Genomic DNA, 20,371 nt, shown 5'->3' on the forward strand with positions numbered 1-20,371 from the left:
AGTACATATTACATGAATCAATTTACATAAGAAATATCCAGAATAGATAAATCTATACAGGCAAATCTAGGCAAAGTAGATCAATGGTGGCCTAGGACTAGAGGAAGGAGTATGTGGGTGCAAACAGGGAATGACTGCTACTGAACATAGGGTTTGTGTCTGAGATAATGAAAATGTTCTATGATTAAACAGTGGTGATGGTTGTCCAACTCTGTGGATATGCTAAAAACTACTGAATTGGGTAAATTATATGGTATGTGAATTAAATCAATAAAACTGTTTCAAAAAAAAAAAAAAATAGTTGAGGCTGGGTGCCATGGCTCATGCCTGTAATCCCAGGACTTTTAGAGGCTAAGGATGGTGGAAAGAAATTTTTTTTAATAAAAATAAAAGTTTTAAAAATGAACCAAGAACTGTGATTAATGCAATTCTGTGCACCTTAAGTCCAAATGAAAAACGGAAAAAAGACGAGAAATAAAGTGCCAACTAAAGAATTATGAGATCTATAGATTTATAAATTTGAAAAGGAGACTTTTTTTTTTTTTTTTTTTGAGACAATGTCTCACTCTGTCGCCCAGGCTGGAGTGCAGTGGTGCAATCTCGGCTCACTGAAACCTCCACCTCCCGGATTCAAGCGATTCTCCTGCCTTAGCTTCCCAAGTAGCTGGTATTACAGGCATACACCCCCACGCCTGGCTAAGGAAAGGAAACCTTCTAAAGACTTGCAGTGGCAGGCCAGGCACAGTGGCTCACAGTGTTATCCCAGCATTTTGGGAGGCCGAGGCGGGCAGATCACAAGGTCAGGAGTTCAAGACCAGACTGACCAACGTGGTGAAACCTTGTGTCTCCTAAAAATACGAAAATTAGTGAGGTGTGATGGCACGCGCCTATAATCCGAGGCTGAGGCAGGAGAATTGCTTGAACCTTGGAGGCGGAGGTTGCAGTGAGCCTAGATGGTGCCACTGCACTCCAGCTTGGGCAACAGAGCAAGATGCCATCTCAAAAAAAAAAAAAGGCTTGCAGTGGCTAGGTGAGGTGGCTCACATTTGTAATCCCAACACTTTGGGAAGCCAACGTGGGCAGATAGCTTGAGCCCAGGAGTTCAAGACCAGCCTGGGCAACATGGTGAAACCCCATCTCTACAAAAAATATAAAAATTAGCCAGGCGTGGTAGTGCAAGCCTGTAGTCTCAGCTACTTGAGAGGCTGAGGTGGGAAGATCACCTGAGCCCGGTAGGTCAAGGCTGCAGTGAGCCTTGATCGCACCACTGCACTCTAGCCTGGGTAACAAAGTGAGACCCTGTCTCGAAAAACAATAAAAAGTAAAAACTGGTATTACACAATATAAAGATAAATGTTAAAAATCATGCTATTAATAGATATTAACAGTGTAAAATCAGAACATATTTTCTCTATGTGGTGTTCTTTCTAAAAATTATTTTACTAAGTGTTAAAACATTTCTAAGGGCTTTCAAAGATAAATTCTGAACATCAGACTCTCATGTCTATTTTTCCCATCATGCCTTAAGTTTCTTAAATTATCTTACTACCAAGGTGTTCAGGAAATTAACCTGTACTATTATATTTGGATATAATATTCAAAACCCTAAGATCATCAAGAATTAATATCTACAAATATCTACTACAGACATGTGAAGAAGGAAAAAAAAGCTTAAGGCTCTCAGAGACCTTATATTCTGTCTTATTGCATAACTTTTGCTTGGAAACAAAAGGAAGACTACACCAGAAATCATGCTGCAAGACCAGAACATCCTTTGGATGTCTAACCTCTCAGGTGATATACTTTCAACTGTAATTTAAGAAGGAAAGAATATAAAATACCTACAAAAGTTACCCAAAGGAAAAAAGAGAAAATAATCAAAGCCTACCAATATAAAAAATCAGCAAAACCCAAAGGTAGACAGCAAGAAAGGGTAAGACAACCAAAAAAACTATAAGACTAACAAAAAACAACAAAATGGCAATAGTAAAATTCTTCCCTATCAATAATCACTTTAAATGTAAACAGATTAAACTGTAGTAAAAGCCTGAATAGATTTAAAAGCAAAAAAGATCCAACTATATGCTATTACAAGAAACTCTCTTCAGATTTAAGGACACACATAGGCTGAAAGTAAAGAGATAATTAAATATTCCATGCAAATAGTAACCAAGAGAGAGCAGAGGTAGCTATACTTACACTGGGAAAAACTGTCACATGAAACATAAGACATTCATCATTTCTCATTATAAAAAAGGACAAGTTTTTGTTTACAAAGGACAGAAATAAAAGAAAAAAACAAAATTTAAATAAAAGACATTTGACAATGATAAAAGGATCAATCCACCAGGGAGATATGACAATTATAAGTATACATGCACCCAACATCAGAGTACATAAATATATAAAGCAAACACTGACAGAACTAAAGGGAGAAATAAATAGTAGAATAATGATTGGAGACTTCAATACCCCATTTTCAATACTGAACAAAACATCCAGACAGAAGATCAATAAGAAAACAGAAGACTTCAATAACACTGTAGACCAAATGAATCTAACGATATATACAGAACATTCTCCTCAACGGCAGCAAACTACACATTCTTCTCAAGCAAACAGGAATACTTCTCCAGGACAGAACACAGGATAGGTAACAAAACAAGCCTTAGCAAATTTAAGAAGGCTGAAATCATACCAAGTGTATTTTCTGACAATAAAAGAATGAAAACTAAGTAAACACCACATTCTGGAACACCCACTGGATTGAAAAAGAAAAAAAGGAAATTAGAAAATATCTCAAGATGCCAGGCGCGGTGGCTCACGCCTGTAATCCCAACACTTTGGGAGGCCAGGGCGGGTGGATCACGAGGTCAGGAGATCGAGACCATCCTAGCTAACAGGGTGAAACCCCATCTCTACTAAAAATACAAAAAATTAGCCAGGCGTGGCAGCAGGCGCCTGTAATCCCAGCTACTCGGGAGGCTGAGGCAGGAGAATGGTGTGAACCCAGGAGGCAGAGTTTGCAGTGAGCCGAGATCACGCCACAACCTGGGTGACAGAGCGAGACTCTGTCACAAAAAAAAAAAAAAAATCTCAAGACAAATAACAAAAACACAATATACCAAAACTTATGGGATGAAACAAAAGCAGCAGTAAGAAGGAAGCTCATAACAATAAATGCTGACATTAAAAAAGAAGAAAAATCTCAAATAACCTCACTTTACAGCTCAAGGAACTAGAAAACTAAGCCCAAAGTTGCCAGAAGGAAGAAGTAACAAAGATTAGAGCAGAAATAAATAAAATAAAAAATAGAAAAATAGGGAAAAAAACAACAAAACTAAGAGTTGGTTTTTTGAAAAGATTTAAAACTGATAAACCCTTAGCTAGACTAAGAAAAAAAGAGAAGACTCAAATAAGAAAGGAAAGAGACATTACAACTGATGCCTCCGAAATAAAAAAGATCATGAGACTACTAAAAACAGCCATATGCCAACAAACTGGATAATCTAGAAGAAATGAATAAATTCCTAGAAACGTAACACCCTACCAACAAGACTAAATCATGAAGAAATAGAAAGTCTGAACAAACCTATAAGAAGTATGCAGACTGAATCAGTAATCAAAAACCTCCCAAAAGAGAAAAGCCCAGGACCAGATGGTTTCATTGATGAATGCTACCAAACACTTAAGGAGCAATTAGCACCAATCTGTCTCAAACTCCTTCAAAAAACTGAAGTGGAGAGAACACTTTCAAACACATTTTACAAAGCCAGCATTTCCCTGATATCAAAGCCAGACAAAGAAGCCATAAGAAGAGAAAACAACAGGCCAATATCCCTGAAGAATATAGATACGAAAATCCTCAACAAAATAGTAGCTCACTGAATCCAACAGCACATTAAAAGGATCATAAACCATGACTAAGTGGGATTTATGCCTAGGATGCAAGAATGGTTCAATATATGAAAATCAATTACTGTGGTACACCACAATAATAAAATAAAACAATCATATGATCATCTCAATAGGCAGAAAAATCACCTGAAAAATTCAGCACCCTTTCATGGTAAAAACTGTCAACAAACTACAAACAAATGGAAATTATCTCAATGTAATAAAGGCCATATATGAAAAGCCCACAGCTATCCTACTTAATTGTGAAAAACTGAAAGCTTTCCCACTGAGATCAGGCACAAGGCAGAGAGGTCCACTCTTACTTACTTTTATTCAACATAGTACTAGAAGTCCTACCTAAAGCAATTAAGCAAGAAAAAGAAATAAAAGGCATTCAAATCGGAAAGGAAGAGGTAAAACTGTCCATTTGCATAAGACATAATCTTAGATATAAAAAACCATTTAACAGTTTTTTAAAACTGTTAGAACCAATAAATTTAGCTTTGAACATTGGCAATATCGTAGCCAGTCAGGTTTATCTGAGGTGTGATTACTGCTGATGGAAAACTTTTCCTGATACCCTGCCATGATGATTTGTAATACAGCGAGCACTGGCAATTTTTGACAGTCTCCATGGAGACTGAATTATAAAGAAAAAAGAAAAACTAATAAATTCAATAAAGTTGCAGGATAGAAAAATCAACATCCACTAATAAACTATCTAAAAAGGCAATTAGTAAAACAATCTCATTTACAATAGCACAAAAAAAGAATAAAATACCTAAGAATAGGCCAGGCATGGTAGCTCATGCCTGTAATCCCAGCACTTTGGGAGGCCCAAGCAGACGGATCACCTGAGGTCAGGAGTTCGAGACCACCCTGACCAACGTGGAGAAACCCCATCTCTACTAAAAATAAAAATTTAGCTGGGCGTGGTGGCGCATGCCTATAATCCCAGCTACTTGGGAGGCTGAGGCAGAAGAATCACTTGAACCAGGGAGGCAGAGGCTGCAGAGAGCCGAGATCGCATCATTGGACTCTAGCCTGGGTAACAAAACTCCGTCTCAAAAAAAAAAAAACCTAAGAATAAACTTAACTAAGGAGGTGAAAGACCTGTATCCTGAAAACCATAAAACATCGATGAAAGAAATTAAAGAAAGCTACATTTGGAGGAAAAACAGCAGATGGGAGGCAGGACTAGATTGCAGCTCCCACTCTGACAGACAGAGCAGTGTGTGGAGACTCACATCGTGAACCTTTGCTCCAGAACTACTGCAGGAATAAACCAGGAAAGCATAGAGAACCGAAAGACCCACTGAAAGAAGCAGATTGCTCCTGCAGGACCCAGGAGGCAGTCCAAATGCTGTGCGGTTATCCACGGCTGAGAGACCTGCAGACAGTTCACATCACAGGACTCTGTGCAGACAGCCCCAGTACCAGCCCTGCCTGGTAGACCTCCTGAGTGGCTACATCCAAAAGAGAGATAACAATCACTGTAGCTCGGCCCTCAGGAAGCCACATCCTTAGAAAAAGGAGGAGAGTACTACATCTGTGGAACACCCCGGGAGACAAAAGAATCTGTACAGCAGCCTTGAGCCCTAGACCTTCCCTCTGACATAGCCTACCCAAATGAAAAGGAACCAGAAAAACAATTCTGGTAATACAACAAAGAAAAAGTTTTTTAACACCTCCAAAAATATCACACTGGCTAACCAGCAATGGATCCAAACCAAGAAGAAATCCCTGATTTACCTGAAAAAGAATTCAGAAGATCAGTTATTAAGCTAATCAAGGAGGTACCAGAGAAAGGTGAAGTTCAATTTAAGACAAACAAAAAAAATGATACAAGAAATGAGCAAAGAAATCTTCAGTGAAACAGACAGCATAAATAAAAAACAATCAAAGCTTCAGGAAATAAAGGACACACTTAGAGAAATGCAAAATTTTCTGGAAAGTCTCAGCAATAGACTCAAACAAGCAGAAGCAAGAACTTCAGATCTCGAAGACAAGCTTTTTGAATTAACCCAAGCCAACAAAGACAAAGAAAAATGAAAACAAAGAAAAGAGTAAGAAAAAAAGAACAACGCCTCCAAGAAGTTTGGGATTATGTTAAGTGACCAAATCTAAGAATAACTGCCATTCCTGAGGAAGGAGAGAAATCTAAAAGTTTGGAAAACATATTTGGAGGAATAACTGAGGAAAATTTCCAGGCCTTGCTAGAGACCTAGACGTCCAAATACAAGAAGCTCAAAGAACACTTGGGAAATTAATCGTAAAAAGATCATCTCCTAGGCACACTGTCATCAACTTATCAAAAGTCGAGATGAAGGAAAGAATGTTAAGAGCTGTGAGGCAAAAGCACCAGGTAACCTACAAAGAAAAACCAGAGTAACAGCAGATTTCTCAGCCGAAACCCTACAAGCTAGAAGTGACTGGGGCCCTATCTTCAGCCTCCTTATACAAAACAATTACCAGCCAAAAATTTTGTATCCAGTGAAACTATGCTTCATAAATGAAGGAAAGATACAGTCTTTTTCAGACAAACAAATGCTGAGAGAATTTGCCACTACCAAGCCAGAACTACCAGAACTGCTAAAAGTAGCTGTAAATCTTGAAACAAATCCTGGAAACACATTAAAACAGAACCTCTTTAAAGCATAATTCTCACAGGACATATAAAACAAAAATACAATTAAAAAAAAAAACAAGGTATATAGGCAACCAATAGCATGATGAATGGAATAGTATCTCAAATCTCAATACTAACATTGGATGTAAATGGCCTAAATGCTCCACTTAAAAGATACAGAATTGCGGAATGGATAAGAATTCACCAACTATCTGCTGCTTTCAAGAGACTCACCTAACACATAAGGACTCACATAAACTTAAGGTAAAGGGGTGGAAAAAGACATTCCATGCAAATGGACACCAGAAGTGGGCAGTAGTAGCTATTCTTATATCAGACAAAACAGACTTCAAAGCAAGAGCAGTTAAAAAAGACAAAGAGGGACCTTATATAATGATAAAAGGCCTTGTCCAACAGGAAAGTATCACAATCATAAATATATATGCACCTAACACTGGAGCTCCCAAATTTACAAAACAATTACCACTAGACCTAAGAAATAAGACAGACAGCAACACAATAATAGTGGGGGATTTCAATACTCCACTGACAGCAATAAACAGGTCATCAAGACAGAAAGTCAACAAAGAAACAATGGATTTAAACTATACCCTGGAACAAATGGACTTAACAGGTATTTACAGAACATTCTACCCAACAACCACAGAATATATATTCTATTCATCAGAGCATGGAACTTTCTCCAAGACAGACCATATGATAGGACACAAAACAAGTCTTAATAAATTTAAGAAAATTGAAATTATACCAAGTACTCTCCCTGACCACAGTGGAATAAAACTAGAAATCAACTCCAAAAAGAACCTTCAAAACCAGACAAATACATGGAAATTAAATAACCTGCTCCTGAGTGATCACTGGGTCAACAATGAAATCAAGATGGAAATTTTAAAATTCTTCAAACCAAATGATAATAGTGACACAACCTATCAAAACCTCTGGGATACAGCAAAGGTGGCGCTAAGAGGAAAGTTCATAGCCCTAAATGCTTACATCGAAAAGTCTGAAAGAGCACAAACAGACAATCTAAGGTCACACCTCAAGGAACTAGAAAAACAAGAACAAACCAAACCCAAACCCAGCAGAAGAAAGGAAATAGCCAAGATCAGAGCAGAACTAAATAAAATTGAAACAAAAAAAAAAAAACCAGAAGAAAAATGAAACAAAAAGCTGGTTCTTCAAAAAGATAAATAAAACTGATACACCATTAGCAAGATTAACCAAGAAAATAAGAGAGGATTCGAGGCTATTATGAACACCTTTAGACACATAAACTAGAAAACCTAGAAGAGATGAATAAATTCCTGGAAAGATACAATCCTCCTAGCTTAAATCAGGAAGAATTAGGTACCCCAAATAGACCAGTAACAAGCAGCAAGATTAAAATGGTAATTTTTAAAATTACCAACAAAAAAAAGTCCAGGACCTAATGGATTTATAGCTGAATTCTACCAGACAAAGAAGAATTGGTAACAATCCTATCGACACTATTCCACAAGATAAAGAGGGAATCCTCCCTAAATCATTCTATGAAGCCAGTATCATCCTAATACCAAACCAGGAAAGGACATGACCAATAAAGCAAACTACAGACCAATATCCTCGATGAAGACAGATGCTAAAATCCTTAACAAAATACTAGCTAACCGAATCCAAAAACATATCAAAAAGGTAACACCATGATCAAGTGGGTTTCATACCACAGATGCAGGGATGGTTTAACATACGCAAGTCAATAAATGTGATACACCACACAAACAGAATTAAAAACAAAAATCACATGATCATCTCAATAGACACAGAAAAAGCATTTAACAAAATCCAGCATCACTTTATAATTAAAACCCTTAGCAAAATCTACATACAAGGGACATATCTCAACGTAATAAAAGTCATCTATGACAAACCCACAGCCAATATAATACTGAATGGAGAGAAGTTGAAAGCATTCCCTCTGAGAACTAGAACAAGACAAGGATGCCCACTCTCACCACTTCTATTCGACATAGTACTGGAAGTCCTAGCCACAGCAATCAGACAAGAGAAAGAAATAAAGGGCATCCAAATTGGTAAAGAGGAAATTAAACTGTTGCTGTTTGCTGATGATATGATTGTATACCTAGAAAACGCTAAAGACTCCTCCAAGTAGCTCCTAAAACTGATAAATGAATTCAGCAGTTTCAGGATACAAAATTAATTACACAAATCAGTAGCTCTCCTATACATCAACAGCGACCAAGCTGAGAATCAAATCAAGAACTCAACCCCTTTTACAATAGCTGCAAAAAAACAAATAAATAAAACACTTAGGAATATACATAACCAAGAAGGTGAAAGGCCTCTACAAGCAAAACTACAAAATACTGCTGAAATCATAGATGACACAAACAAATGGAAACACATCCCAAGCTCATGGATGGGTAGAATCAATATTGTGAAAATGACCATACTGCCAAAAGCAATCTACAAATTCAACACAATTCCCATCAAAACACCACCATCATTCTTCACAGAACTAGTAAAAACAATCCTAAAATTCATATGGAACCAAAAAAGAGCCCATGTAGCCAAAACAAGTCTAAGCAAAAAGAACAAATCTGGAGGTATCACATTACCTGATTTCAAACTATACTATAAGGCCATAGTCACCGAAACGGCATGGTACTGGTATAAAAATAGGTACACAGACCAATGGAACAGAATGGAGAACCCAGAAATAAACCCAAATACAGCCAACTGATCTTTAACAAAGCAAACAAAAACATAAAGTGGGGAAACAACACCCTATTCAACAAATAGTGGTGAGATAACTGGTAAGCCACATGTAGGAGAATGAAACTGGATCCTCATCTCTCACCTTATATAAAAATCAACTCAAGATGGATCAAGGACTTAAATCTAAGACCTGAAACTACAAAAATTCTAGAAGATAATATCAGAAAAACCCTTCTAGACACTGGCTTAGGAAAAGATTTTGTAACTAAGAATCCAAAAGCAAATGCAATAAAAACAAAGATAAACAGCTGAGCCTTAATTAAACTAAAGCGCTTTTGCATGGCAAAAGGAACGGTCATCAAAGTAAACAGAAAACCCACAGAGTGGGAGAAAATCTTCACAATCTATACAATCTGACAAAGGACCGATATCCAGAATCCACAATGGACTCAAATTAGCAAGAGAAAAACAAGCAATCACATCAAAAAGTGGGCTAACGGGCCGGGCGCGGTGGCTCACACCTGTAATCCCAGCACTTTGGGAGGCCGAGGCAAGCAGATCCTGAGGTCAGGAGATCGAGACCATCCTGGCTAACATGGTGAAACCCCGTCTCTACTAAAAACACAAAAAATTAGCCAGGCGTGGTGGCGGGTGCCTGTAGTCCCAGCTACTTGGGAGGCTGAGGCAGGAGAATGGCGTGAACCCAAGAGGTGGAGCTTGCAGTGAGCCAAGATCGTGCCACTGCACTCCAGCCTGGGTGACAGAGACAGACTCTGTCTCAAAAAACAAAAAAAAAACAAAAACAAACAAACAAAAAAAAGTGGGCTAAGGACATAAACAATTCTCAAAAGAAGATATACAAATAGCCAACAAACCTATGAAAAAATGCTCAACATCACTAATGATCAGGGAAAAGCAAATCAAAACCACAATGTGATACCACCTTACTCCTGCAAGAATGGCCGTAATCACAAACAAAAAATAATAGATGTTGGTATGGATGCAGTGAAAAGGGAACACTTCTACACTGCTGATGGGAATGTAAACTGGTACAACCACTATGGAAAACAGTGTGGAGATTTGTTAAAGAACTAAAAGTAGAACTATCATTTGATCCAGCAATATCACTACTGGGTATCCACCCAGACGAAAAGAAGTCATTATACAAAAAAGATACTTGCACACACATGTTTATAGCAGCACAATGTGCAGTTGCAAAAATGTGGAACCAACACAAATGCCCATCAATGAACAAGTGGATATAGAAACTGTGGTATATGTTACTATGGAATACTACCCAGCCATAAAAAGGAATGAAATAATGGCATTTGCAACAACCTGGATGGGACTGGAGACTATTATTCTAAGTGAATTAACCTAGGAATGGAAAACCAAACATCGCGTGTTCTCACTCATAAGTGGAAACTAAGCTACGATGATGCAAAGGCATAAGAATGACACATGGACTTTGGGGACTCGGGGGGAAAGGGTGGGAAAGGGGTGAGGGATAAAAGACTACAAATTGGGTTCAGTATATACTGCTTGTGTGATGGGTGCACCAAAAGCTCACAAGTCACCACTGAAGAATTTAACTCATGTAACCAAATACCACCTGTTTCTCTAAAACCTATGGAAACAAAAAATTTAAAAAAAAAAAAAAAAAAAATTGAAGGCACAGACAAAGGGAAAGACACCCTATGTTCATGGATTGGAAGATTTAATATTGTCAAAATATCCATAATACCCAAGCAATTTACAGACTCAATGCAATCCCTATCAAAATCCCAATGGTATTTTTTTTTTCTGAGACGGAGTCTCACTCTGCCACCAAGGCTGGAGTGCAGTGACACAATCTCAGCTCACTGCAACCTCTGCCTCCCAGGTTCAAGTGATTCTCCTGCCTCAGCCTCCCAAGTAGCTGGGATTACAGGCATGCACCACCATGCCCGGCTAATTTTTGTATTTTTAGTAGAGACGAGGTTTCACCATGTTAGCCAGGCTGGTCTCGAACTCCTGACCTCAGGCAATCCACCTGCCTCGGCTTCCCAAAGTGCTGGGACTTCAGGCATGAGCCACCGCGCCCAGCCCCCAGTGGCATTTTTTTTTTAACAGAAATAGAAAAAATAATTCTAAAAGTCTTATGGAATGACAAAAGACTACAAATAGCCAAATTAATCTGGAGAAAGAACAAAGTTGGCGGCATCACACCTCCTGATTTCAAAATATATTATTACACAAAGCTAGTTATCAAAATAGTATGGTACTGACATAAAGACAGATATATAGAACAACGGAACAGAATAGAGAGCCCAGAAATAAATCCATTTATGTACAGTCACCTGATCTTACACAAGGCTGCAAATAATACACAATGGGGAAAGAAAAATGTCCTCAACAAATGGTGTTGGGAAAACTGGAGATTCACATCCCAAAGAATGCAGCCTTCTCTTACACCATAAACAAAAATCAACTTACAAAGGATTAAAGACTTAAACGTAAAACATGAAACTATAAAACTCTCAGAGAAAAACACAGAGGGAAGCCTTCACAATACTGGCCTTGGCAATGATTTCACGGATATAACATCAATAGCACAGGCAATAAAAACAAAAATATGTAAGTGGGAATACATAAAACTAAAAAGTTTCTGTACAGCAAAGTAGACAATCAACATAATGATGGAAATGAGAGAAAAATCTACAAACTGTATATCTGAAAAGGGGTTAATATCCAAAATATGTAAGAAACTCCCACAGCACAAAAGTAAGAACAACTAGTAACTTGATTAAAAAACAGGCTAAGGACTTGAATAAAGCATTTCTCTAAAGACATACAAACAGCCAACATGTATATGAAAAAATGCTCAATGTCACCAATTATCAGGGCAATGTAAATCAAAACCACAATGAGATATCACCTCACACCTGTTAGGATGGCTATGATAAAAAAAAAAAAAGACGACGACAAGTGTTGACAAGGCTGAAGAGAAATCCGAACCCTTGCACACTGTTGGTGAGAATGCAAAATGATGCAGCTGCTATGGAAAATATGTGGGTTCCTGAAAAAATTAAAAACAGAACTACCATATGATTCAGCAATCTCCCTTCTGAGTATTTATCCTAAGGATCACCATCGCAATCTCAAAGAGATATTAGCACTCCTATATCCACTGAGGCAATATTCATAATAGCAAAGATGTGGAAACAACCTAAATGTCTATTAACGGATGGATAATGAAAACGTGGTATACAATGGAATACTATTCACCTTTAAAAATATTTGAAAAAAAGACACTCAGCTGGGCATGATGGCTCATGCCTATAATCCCAGCACTTTGGGAGGCCAAGGCAGGAGGATCACTTGAGCTCAGGAGTTTGAGACCAGCCTGGGCATCACAGTGAGACATCATCTCTACAAAAAATAAACAAAAAATTAGCCAGGCATGGCAGTGGGTGCCAGTAGTCCCAGATACTTAGGAGGCTGAGGTGAGAGGATCATTTGAGCCCAGGAGGTCAAGGCTGCAGTCACCACATTCCAGCCTGGGCAAAAGAGCGAGACTCCATCTCAAGAGGGAAAAAAAAGGAAATTCTGCAAAATGCAACAACATAGATGAATCTTGAAGACACTAACCTAAGTGAAAAAAAGAGAGTCACAGGAAGACAAATACTGCATGATCCCACTTATATAAGGTATCTAAAATGGTCAAATTCACAGACTCAAAGAGTGGAAATGGTGGTTCTCAGGGGCAGGGACAGGGAAGGAAATTGAGAGTTACTAATCAATGGGCATAAAGCTTCATTCAAGCAAGATGAGTAAGCTCTAGAAATCTGCTGTGCAACATTGTACCTATAGTCAACAATATAATTGCACACTTAAAAATTTAAGAGGGGCTGGGCGCAGTGGCTCACGCCTGTAATCCCAGTACTCTGAGAGGCCGAGGCAGGCAGATCACCAGGTCAGGAGTTCGAGACTAGCTGGCCAACATAGTGAAACCCCGTCTCTACTAAAAATACAAAAAATTAGCTGGACGTGGTGGCAGGCGCCTGTAATCCCAGCTACTCAGGAGGCTGAAGCAGGAGAATCACTTGAACCCAGGAGGTGAAGGTTGCAGTGAGCCAAGATCACGCTATTGCACTCTAGCCTGAACGACAGTACGAGACTCTGACTAAAAAAAAAAAAAAACAAAAAAACTGTTAAGAGGGTAGATCTCACATTAGCTATTCTTACTGCAATACAATCAAGTTTAAAAAAGGAGGACAGGGCCAGGCATGGTGGCTCACACCTGTAATCCCAGCACTTTGGGAAGCCAAGGCAGACAGATCACCTGAGGTCTGGAGTTCGAGACCACCCTGGCCAACAGGTGAAACCTGTCTCTACTAAAAATATAAAAATTAGCCAGGTGTGGTGGTGCACACCTGTAATCCCAGCTACTTGGGAAGCTGAGGCAGGAGAATTGCTTGAACTCGGGAGGTGGAGGCTGCAGTGAGCCAAGATCATGTCACTGCACTCCAGCCTGGGCGACAGAGCAAGACTCCATCTCAGAAAAAAAAAAGGAGGACAGGATAGGAAGACATGAAAAATTATCTCAAATGTAATTAGAATGTCCCAGTTTCCTTTAACCTCAAGTACACAACTAGGGAGTGGTAAGATATACAGGGACAGCAGTGAAAGTCAAAGCCTCCTGATGAAGGAGTAGGAATCTCCTATGGCTGCTATAACCAAATAACACAAACTTAGTGACTTAACACAAACTTATTGAGTTTCACTGGGCTAAAATCAAGGTGTGAGCAAGGTTGGTTCCTTCTGGAGACTCTAGGAAAGAATCCATTTCCTTGACGTTTCTAGCTTCTGGAGGCCGCCCACACTCCTTGGCTCATGGTCCCTCCTCCTTCCTCAAAGGGCATCTCTCCAACTCTGCCTCTGTCATCACATCTCCTCTGACTCTGACCCTCCTGCCTCTCCTATAAGGACCCTGTGATCACATAAAGCCCACCTGGATAATTCAGGGTAATTCCCCTTTAACATACTCACATCTGCAAAATCCCTTTACCCATGTAAAGTAACATACCACAGGCTCCAAGGATTACCACATGGATTACCAACTTCAGGAGCCATTATGCTGCCTACCACAGAGGCGAAGCTGATTTAACCCAGTTTAGAAAAGTCAAATATAAATGAAACCTCTATACCTCTATCCCATTCCTTTTTGCTCTTCTATGTTAGAAAATCACTTCAACGTATGTTGGCTATTGGATTTGTTTCTAATACATCATTCCACTAGAAGACTTTACAACCATGTGAGAAAAAGAAAAGCAGCCCCTGACATCTGGGAGCTGGCCTGGTAATATCACAGCTGGGCCTTGGTGTTGCTGTAAACTGGCTAACAACTCAGAGCAAGGCACACACCTAGGCCTTGATGACTGACTCTTCTGTTGAACATCAACAATTTCAGAGAACATAAATATCAGACAAGACCATGACGGATAAAGACTAAACAAGACCACTCTGTAATCACTCCTGAACACAAGCAAAAAAAAACATGAACATTGTCCAAATCACAGAAATGACCATCTCTCTATCCCGGCTAACAGGAATAACTGTTGTTTCTTTACCAGTTACAGCTTTAGCTTTATTCCAGTCTTCTTTCCTTCTAGAAAAGATTTCTTAAGCTATCCAATTACAGAATTATTCCAGCTTCCTAACAGCATCCCATACAGATCAAAGCCTCACTTCCTTAAACCCTTCCCAAACTACCTAGTAGAAGCCCAAATCCCATTTGAAAAGTTACTGAAACACCCCACAGTTCCCCATGGAACTCACTGCAATATGCAATAAGCCCAATTTGTCCAACTACAGGTGTGCTCTTGGAGGTCTTTGGCTGGAGGGCAATGACAAAGGTCAAAAAAGACTACAGACTCCAAGATAACTGCATTCTGAACTTACATACAAGATTGGTGATTGGTTCCCATCTTCTGCCCAACCACTATTTCCAAGTGGGAAGGACTAAAGTTTTTTATCTCCTGTGCAAAGGGTAAAACATAGAGTTGAGGGCAAGACACCGGTAGAAAACAGCAGGTAAACTCATCTAGAGAGGCAGTAGGTGAAGGATAATTCCTTCTATCCCCATTATCTCCCCACCTCCCATTTGACCTAAAAGGAGCCTACTAAATGGGAAGGTTCTAAAATCTCTGTTGTAAAAGTCCCAGTCTGGCCGGGCACGGTGGCTCATGCCTGTAATCCCAGCACTTTGGGAGGCCGAGGCAGGGGCGGATCACCTGAGGTCAGGAGTTCGAGAGCAGCTTGGCCAACATGGCAAAACCCCATCTCTACTAAAAATACAAAAATTAGCCAGGCATGGTGGCGGGCGCCTGTAATCCCAGCTACTTGGGAGGCTGAGGCAGGATAATCACTGAAATCTGGAAGGCGGAGGTTGCAGTGAGCCAGGATCGCTCCACTGCATTCCAGCCTCGGTGACAGAGCGAGACTCCATGTAAAAGAAAAAAAAAAGTCCCAGTCAACCCCAGACTTGGTTCCAAAAATATTCTAGCCAAGAGGGGAGCTTAAGCCATACCCAGGATAAGGAAGAATTTAGATTGCGCAGCCAGGCTGGGCATGGTGGCTCACACCTCTAATTCCAGCACTTTGGGAAGCTGGGGCAGGAGGATTACTTGAGGCCAGGAGAGTTCAAGACCAGCCTGGGTAACACGGAAAGAACCTGTCCATACAAAAATGGCCAGGCGCATTGACTCACACCTGTAATCCCAGCAGTTTGGGAGGCCAAGGCAGGAGGATCACTTGAGGTCAGGAGTTTGAGACTAGCCTGGCCAACATGGTAAAACCCTGTCTCAGTTACTAAAAATTCAAAAACATTAGCCGGGCATGGTGGCAGGCACCTGTAATCCCAGCTACTGGGAGGCTGAGGCAGGAGAATCACTTGAACCTGGGAGGCAGAGGTTACCGTGAGCCGAGATTGTGCCACTGCACTCCAACCTGGGTGACAGAGTGAGACTCCATATCATAAATAAATAAATAAATAAAATTAGCCAGGCGTGGTGGTGGTGGGCACCTGTAATCCCAGCTACTCAAGAGGCTGAGGCACAAAAATTGCTTGAATCCAGGAGGCAGAGGTTGCAGTGAGCTGAGATAGTGCCACTGCACTCCAGCCTAGGTGACAGAGTGAGACTCTGCCTCAAAAAAAAAAAAGGCTTCCTTCAAGTAGGAAGATCTCTTGAGCCTGGGAGATAGAGGCTGCAGTAAGCCATGTTTGTGCCACAGCATTCCAGCCTGAGTGATGGAACGACACTCTGCCTCAATAATTTTGTAAAGAGTCACAGCCTACAAGGTGGCAATCCTGATAGCTGGGAAGCATCCTCCCGCAGAGCACAGAAACAGACACTTCAAGGGAGGATAGAACAGGGATTTATGCTGAACGGGTTGGCCAAGTTTATATATTTAACAGGTTATAGGAGGCGCTATGAATATTCACAAAGCGGGGGAGGTCATGCACATGCAGGCTGAATAAACATGTATGTTACATACTTATCCATATTCACTTGTGAGTGGAGACTTAACATCTAAAAGGATTACAATGAGGCCCTGTAGTCAGATGGCGAAGCAGGGACATGAAGGCACTGAAGTGCACAGCCTCTGTAAACTGGCCAGAACCAGTTCATGCTCGGTGCTCTTATCAGGAGAAAGTTACTGAAATCAGTCTCTTGTCCAATCAAAGCTACAGTTATGGCTTGTGGAACAGGGGAGTGGGGATCACTTAGGGTCTGGCAGTGAGTGAGCTGCAGTTATCTCAATATTGCTTATCTGGAGGCCAGTGCTTGTTTAGCCGCTAGAAAAAAAGAAACACCTTGAGGCAGTTAGAACCAGTTTATTCTTTAAGCGGATGCTTTACTTAACCCTTGCCTGGCATGGCCCTACATCTTGTTCACAGTTTGGTATTTTATTGCCACAAAGAGTCTGTTCTCTCAGTCTTCAGATCTCTATTTTAACATTAATGCTGGTGAGCTGTGTTTAAACCCCAAAAGGGAGTGAGTATAATGAGGCGTGTCAGATCTCCCATCTCATTCTGGTTGGGAATTCAGTTTTTAAGGTTTCCTGGGGTCCCCTTAGCCAAGAGAGGGTATACTCAGTTAGTTGGCAGTCTTAGGATTTCATAGCTAGCTCTCAAAATACAGGAAATCGATCATTACTACCTGACACTAATAGCCAAAGTCAAATATGATCACTAAAGCAACTGACAAGAGAACTATGAGATATTCATAACACATAAGACAAAATTATTACATGAGTATTTAAAAGTTAAACACTAGGCCAGGCGCGGTGGCTCACGCCTGTAATCCCAGCACTTTGGGAGGCCGAGGTGGCAGATCACGAGGTCAAGAGATCGAGACCATTCTGGCCAACATGGTGAAACCCCGTCTCTACTAAAAGTACAAAAATTAGCTGGGCGTGGTGACGCTCGCCTGTAGTCCCAGCTACTCGGGAGGCTGAGGCAGGAGAATTGCTTGAACCCGGGAGGCGGAGGTTGCAGTGAGCCTCGAGATTGTGCCACTGCACTCCAGCCTGGCGACAGAGTGAGACTACATCTCAAAAAAAAAAAAGTTAAACACTATATTGTACAAAAAAATTAATTCAAAATGGATCAAAGACCCAAACATAAGAGCTAAAACTATGCAACTCTTAGAGGAAAACCTTCATGATGCCAGAGTTGGTGATGAATTCTTGGATATGACACAAAAAAACACAGGCAACAAATGAAAAAATAGATAAATTGGACTATAAAATTAAAAACTTTTGTGCATCAAAGGACACTAGCAATAGAGTAAAAAGGCAACCCTACAGAACGGGCGAGAAGTGTTTGCAAATCACATGTCTGATGAGGGGTTAATATTCAGAATATATAAAGAACTCCTAAAACTAAACAACAAAAATCTAGCAACTCAATTCAAAAACAGGCAAAGAACAGATATTTCTCCAAAGATGTCCATATAGTCAATAAGCACATGAAACAATGCTGAACTTCACTAATAATTAGGGAAATGCAAATCAAATCCAGCATCAGATACCATTTCATATCCATTTTTAAAAAAAGAAGAAAAACAGAAAACAATGTGTGTTGGTGAAGATGTGGAAGAACCAGAAACTCTGGCTACTTGCTAGTGGGAATATAAAATGGTACAGCCTCTGTGGAAAATGGTATGGCAGTTCCTCAAAAAATTAAACATAGAGGCCGGGCGCGGTGGTTCACGCCTGTAATCCCAGCACTTTGGGAGGCTGAGGTGGGCGAATCACGAGGTCAGGAGATCAAGACCTTCCTGGCTAACATGGTGAAACCCTGTCTCTACTAAAAATACAAAAAGTTAGCTGGGCATGGTGGCGGGTGCCTGTAGTCCCAGCTACCCGGGAGGCTGAGGCAGGAGAATGACGTGAACCTTAAATTAAACATAGAATTATCATATGATCCAGCAATTCTACTTCTGAATTGAAAGCAGGGACTCTAATAGATATTTGTACACCCATGATCACGGCAGCATTATTCACAATAGCCAAAAACAGAAACAACTCAGGTCAATTGATGAATGAATGGATAAGCAAAATACAGTATACACAAAAAGAAAATATTATTCAGCCTTAACAAATTCTGGGCCAGGCGCGCTGGCTCCTGCCTGTAATCCCAGCACTTTGGGAGGCCAGGGTGGGTGCATCACTTGAGGCCAGGAGTTCAAGACCAGCCTGGGCAACATAGCAAAAACACCATCTCTACAAAAAATAAAAAAATGAGGCCAGGCACAGTGGCTCACACCTGTAATCCCAGCCCTTTGGGAGGCTGAGGCAGGTGGATCACCTGGGGTCAGGAGTTCGAGACCAGCCTGGCCAACATGGTGAAACCCCATCTCTACCAAAAATACAAAAATTAGCCAAGTGTGGTGGTGCACACCTGTAATCCCAGCTACTCGGGAGGCTGAGGCAGAAGAATTACTTGAACCAGGGAGGGAGAGTTTGCAATGAGCCAAGATCACGCCATTGCACTCTAGCCTGGGCAACAGAAAAAGACTGTCTCAAAAAAAAATAGAAAGAAAAAGAAATTTTGACACATGCTACAACACAGGTGAACCTTGAAGGCATTACACTAAGTGAAATAAGCCAGATAGAAAAGGACAAATATTGTATGGTTCAACTTGGAATAGTCAGATTCATATAGGCAGAACCAGCAGCTGGAGACAGTGAGGAATGGAGAGCTACTGTTTCATGGGTATCAAGTTTCAGTTGATGAAAAAGATCTGGAAATGGATAGTGGTGGTGGTTGCACAACAATGTGAATGTATTTAACGCCACTGAACTGTATATTTAGATATGGTAAATTGCATGTTATATATATATCTTATTATGATAAAAAAGCAATTATAGCATTATGTAGCAAAATCAGAAAGAACTGAATAATTTTAAAAATTGGCAACAAGTCTTAGAGAAAAAGCAAGTATTTACATTCACTCTAAATATAAATCATTTGAGAAAGAAATGCCAAAGACTGGGAACCCTGAGCCTGGTCACTGTCTCCGCTGGTTCTGTAGAAGATGGAGTAGACTCAACCAGCCAGGGGTGCTGGGTTGAGAGAAACAGGGGTGAGGAGAGTCAGAACTAAAGAACTCTATAATCAGTACCAGAACTGTTTTCGGGGGAGTAGACAAAGCTCTGGACTGTTTTAACATGTGTCCCTTTCTCAACCCAAATTCTAGAATATCTAATTAATTAAAACTAAAGCCAAAGAGCAGGAGGATCACTTGAGCCCAGGAGACAGGTCTGGGCAACATGGTGAGACCTCACCTCTACAAAAAATTAAAAGATTAGCTGGGTCTGTTAGTGCACACCTGTATGATTCAAGCCTGTAGTCCCAGCTACTTGGGAAGCTGAGGTGGGAGGATCGCCTGAGCCTTGGAAGTCAAGGCTGCAGTGAGCCATGATTGCGTCACTGCACTACAGCCTGGGCAACAGAGTGAGAACCTGTTTCAAATTTTTAAAAATAATAAAACTAAAGACAAATAGACCAATAAAACCACATAAAGTCTAAAATTAAACCCTATGAATATACATTACTTA

The 20,371-nt window shown here is 40.3% G+C and overlaps 1 protein-coding gene and 1 non-coding gene across 10 annotated transcripts in view; one reads left to right on the top strand and one right to left on the bottom strand.

The window, feature by feature from the left end:
- Positions 1–20,371, bottom strand: part of LMBR1 (limb development membrane protein 1) — a 207,711-nt gene that overhangs the window by 184,220 nt on the left and 3,120 nt on the right. The gene's annotated exons all lie outside the window — the stretch shown is intronic.
- LOC112134546 (U4 spliceosomal RNA) lies at positions 4,397–4,537 on the top strand. The gene has a single exon (XR_002915947.1). It is a non-coding gene; the product is annotated as a U4 spliceosomal RNA (small nuclear RNA).

The sequence above is a fragment of the Pongo abelii genome, chromosome 6 (assembly GCF_028885655.2).
Source record: "Pongo abelii isolate AG06213 chromosome 6, NHGRI_mPonAbe1-v2.0_pri, whole genome shotgun sequence".
Lineage (NCBI taxonomy): Eukaryota > Metazoa > Chordata > Mammalia > Primates > Hominidae > Pongo > Pongo abelii.